Source organism: Sinohyriopsis cumingii, chromosome 4 (assembly GCF_028554795.1).
Source record: "Sinohyriopsis cumingii isolate HCF-2022 chromosome 4, ASM2855479v2, whole genome shotgun sequence".
Taxonomy (NCBI): Eukaryota; Metazoa; Mollusca; class Bivalvia; order Unionida; family Unionidae; genus Sinohyriopsis; species Sinohyriopsis cumingii.
Genome location: NC_142964.1, coordinates 99,204,281 through 99,209,234, shown reverse-complemented (window position 1 = coordinate 99,209,234; position 4,954 = coordinate 99,204,281). Strand labels below are relative to the sequence as shown.

The 4,954-nt window shown below is 34.5% G+C and overlaps 2 pseudogenes; both read left to right on the top strand.

The window, feature by feature from the left end:
• Positions 1–287: 287 nt before the first annotated feature.
• LOC149801757 (toll-like receptor 6) lies at positions 288–1,442 on the top strand (annotated as a pseudogene).
• On the top strand, positions 1,442–2,472 carry LOC149801756 (uncharacterized; annotated as a pseudogene).
• Positions 2,473–4,954: the final 2,482 nt, after the last annotated feature.

The window sequence follows — 4,954 nt, the reverse complement described above, 5'->3', positions numbered from 1 at the left end:
CTTCGACGGCAGATTAAAGTCCATGCTTTTCGGGATTAGATCAGACTGTTGTGTTTACTACACACTGATTTTCCTAAAGTATACACGCATTTGGCAAGATATCTTTATTACAGCCAAGATAATCATTCACAAAGATAAATAGATAAATTTGGGCCAGGGTTTGAAATAACGTCTTATTGGGATTTACGTATCTTAAAATCTAGATGTGAACTTATGTATTCGATCGATTTGCTCTCAACGTGTTTCTGTCTTGCTAGATAACTGAGCACCTGTGCATGCCTATTTAGTCTTAAAGAAAATGTAGGACAAAACGCATTGAATTTACATTAAAAAAAAGTTGAAAATAACGTCGGTTAACAACCTCGTGAGAAATGGATCGTTCATTGTTTGAATTGTTAAAAATTTTAATTCTGTCATTGATACCCTCTCACTTTGCATGCAACGTAACTTGGAATGTCAATATTCTCAGTGATCTGTATTTGGAATATACCAACATCGATGGAGCGACTCTTGCCGTAACATCCAACAACAGCTTTCAGTCGGAACAATACTTTCGTCTGGTTCATGAAAAAGATGTCATGGGATATTTACCGACCAATATTTGTAACTTGCTGAATACAGTTCGAATACATCTCTCACAAAATCGGATTAGATTACTTGGAAACATTTCGTGCTTGCTAAATCTTGAGGAACTCGACCTGAACAAGAATCGCTTGACCACATTTGATGACATGACATTCACTCGGCTTGAAAAACTTGTTTCATGACATTTCGCAAAATAAAATCAAACATCTGGATCCATTTTCTGTGGTTTCGTCCTATTTAAACATCCAATACATGAATGCGAGTTATAATGAGATGACATCATTAGACATCACAAACATTGTTATAAGTGGACCATTCTGTGAAAGAGACTTCAGTCATAATAAAATAACAGATCTAACAAATGTATTGGACCAACTATTGGATCCCGATAATACCTACGGCCCTGGTATGGTTTATATGAACAACAATCCATTTCAAACGTGGCCGGATTTCAGAAAACTATGTGTACAAAACGTGGCTATGCTAGGTACACTGTTCGACTTTGGATTCGACTTTCGTGGTGCCAGTTTTTCCTGTGATTGCGAAATGGAGCCATTCTTAGAAATTGCGGAGGAAGTCATTCGTAAAGCTTGGGTGGATTATTTCGATGTCAAATGTGCGAGTCCGGCGAATCTAGAGGGAGAACTTATAATAGATTTAGTGAAAAAGAACAAATTGGACCTGTTTGTTTGTACCATAGACGCACAGCATGGATGTCCAGTCAATTGCAAATGTACCATGCAACCCAGAAAATCAAGGTTTTTAGTTGACTGCCAAGGAAAAGGTCTAATAGAGATGCCACAAAGCCTGCCAGATACATCGTTTGCGTATGAGTTACATGTGTGTTAAAATGACATATCTGTTCTAGATAATAGAAATTACCTCGGAAATATCGCAGTCCTGAAGGCTTGCAATAATCCTCTTCAAACAACAGATGACAAGGTAATAAAGAGCCTGCTAAATGCGACAAATTTATCAATAGCAAACAATACAGATTTGATTTATTATTTCCCGAAAACGATAAAGCATTTGCCTTTTCTTTCCATGGACCTACAAAATGTGGTATTGTTTTATGACTGCGACACCCTTTGGTTGTCTGATTGGCTTGAACTTCGCCAGGTCAGTTCAGATTCTATGTTCTGTGAAACGGAAAATCATGGACTGGTGAAAGCAATTCACTTGGAAGGTTTGCATCTCAAAGAGTGCCAGGGATTAACCTTTACAATAGTGATTATATGTGTCTCTCTTCCCTCAGTTTTAATTCTTTTCGGTGTGCCTACTTACCTTATTTACAATTGCAAGTATGAACTCATCATATTGTTTCGAAAACACGACCGTTCTATATGCGAATTTCAATACGACGTTTACATATCCTCAGATGAAAGAAACGACCAACTGTGTGTGTGGATCAAGCAGGTTCTTTTGCCGTATTTGCAGACTTTTGAATATCGTATTTATCTCCCAATGAGAGACTGCTTGTCGGGCAACAAGAAGGAAGAATGTAAAAATATACTGCGAACGACTAGATATTTTCTGGTTATATTATCAGAAAGATATCTCTGCCAGGAAGGTCGACCGCGGACGGAGATATAATGGATGTATGCCTTGGACCTGTATTTGAACGATAAACATAGGAAGATCGTGATGATCAACTTTGACCATCTTTCAGCAAGTCTTGTGAACCCAAGACCGATCAAAGCTTTTCTCATATTAGGAAAGGTGATTGACTTCGGAAACCGGGACGGAATGCATCTATATAAAGTTCAAAGAGCAATTGGATGACCTCGAAATACGCGCCCATTATTGAATATCAGGGTCGTGAGATTCAGTATCAAATAGATTTTCAAAGACGAATCTCAATGACTTAAAATAAATGTTTGAAAAATGTATTCGTGTAACTCTTCTTCACAAATCATTGTGTGTTTGTTACATTGACATACACTTAATAATGCCCATGTTTTTGTAAATAATTTTATTACGTAACACAACATTTATTTATTGAACTTCATTTGCATATAGAATTTTAAATTAACAACTGGACTTTATGTTTCATTCGTTTTTATTGTGATTTCCTGCAAACTTTCTTTGCCAGCAAATAAATAGTTGTGCATGAAAGATGAGATATTTTCGTTTCATTTCTACATGTATACACTTGCCGATTTGTAACACTGATTTGTATGTAACCTATCGTCTTACGTTTTTAGACTAAACTCGACAAAATTATAAGCAACCATCTTCCGATCAACAAAGCTACTTCAGACTTTTAGGCTTTCACAGAAAAGTACAGCAGTAAACTTTATTCAGATCGGCCTTTATATCAATCTGAGACTATCCTTGGAGCTCCTGGAATTTATATCAAGCTCCTTGCACAGTAGCATAATTGGTATCCCTCTCTAACTTGTTGACGCCACTGTCATTCATCTATGTTACCTCACATGCAAATAACTGCAGGTGTTCGACGTACCGCATATACATTTCACAGGATCTCATTTTATTTATCGATGGAAATTTTCCTTATTAGAGAAACAGAAAGTTTATAATAAAATAGTTTTATCTCTCCTAACAATAAGACTAAACAATATCTACATAAATATCCACATATTTCAGCTGTCTCTACAGGCCAGTGGAACGGGATATGCAAATTTTATATACTGGCCCAAAAAAGTTAATCTCAATAACTTTTCCTCCTTTTAATATATTTCATTCTTGAGTTATTTAACGTTGACAAATGAAATTATTTGTACAGAATGACTTCTTTTAATCTGTAGTAAAGCACGTCTAATATGTACAGTGATGAAAGTTCAAAAGAAGGCAGAATATTATTCGGCAGATTGTTCATCACCCGTCCAACCATCTGCCCAGCTTTTAACTTTAAAAACAATAATAATTGCCTTCCTCTGCAAATTTTGACGTAATGCATTTATTATATATATATATATATATATATATATATATATATATATATATATATATATATATATATATATATATATACACATACATACATACATACATACATACATTTTTCTTTCTTTATTGATATAACTAACGCATAGTTCTTCCACCTAGTTCACTTTTCACTCACTCTCTTAGTCATTCCTTCATTATCTTTCTGTTCTATCTTTCTTAGTTCTTTAAAGTAATGAAATTGCTATCGAAAATATATTTAGTTTCATGTCTATTTTAAAATTTATTATTTATTTTTATTGATTGTTTTTTGTTTCCTTTTGGCTATATTTCAATATACGATAATAGTCCCAGAAAAATAAAGAATAGAAAAACTTCCTGTATTTTGTGGGCGATAATTAACTAAGACTTAAGTTACGTTAGTGATTAGATACCTGTTAAGTTTTGTTGATAGGAGCCTTAGACATTTATCGATGACCATCATTCTCAGGACAAAGGCCAATGAAGATAAATATGATTTGACAGGAATGTAATCCGAGCTTCACTTGACAGCTTTTATAACGAATGGTGTTTAAAATTTAAGGAAGTTTAAAATAATTGTATTGTAATTAGAAAGAAAAAGATTTTGCGACGTGGTAAATAATGTTAATAAATAGCATACGTAGCATTGTGTCAAACCTAATATGATTTTGCTGGCTTGAAATGTTTTTGTCCGTTGCTTTAGTCATTGTTGCATATTTGCATACAGTACTCCTTATCGTGCTCTTTGATGCCAGCTATTCACTTTTGTACGTGCTCTTCATGATGGTCTCTGTTCGCTACATACCAGTTTGTGGTACTTTCTATTTTCATTTCTCCACGTTTGAATTTATTATTTTGGACTAGGCTTGCAATATATAGCAGTTTTGTTGAACTCACTTATATCTTTCGCTTCTCCCCGCATGGAGCATGTTGTGGAACCTATTATATTTTCAAAAGGATTTCTCAGTATTTGTTTTATTATGCGCTGTATCACTGTAAGTCATTTGTTCCTAAGTTTTGTATGGTGTCAGATTTATCCTTATTTATCTATATTTGAAATGCTCTGACGACATACATACAAGGTGACCAAGTTTAAAAAAGGTACCCAAAATGCCAGAGAACGTAACTTTGCCAAGGATACAAGATTCATACCAGGTAGTGTTAAACTTGTTGGGCATCTAGAGAAACACATCACGATCCATAAAAGTGTCCAAAACTAGACGTTTTCAAGAAGGGACGAGACGGTGTAATACTAAGTGACATAACACAGGTCAAAAGATCTAACACAAATTGCATAATATATTATTTGATTTGTGGTACAGTTTTTATGGAAATCTTCTGAAAAACTTAAGGTAAAGTTATTTCTACATTTCAACACAGATTAGTAATAAAGCCTGATATGTACAATGACCTATCTACCAAAGCACAAGGTTGTATTTCT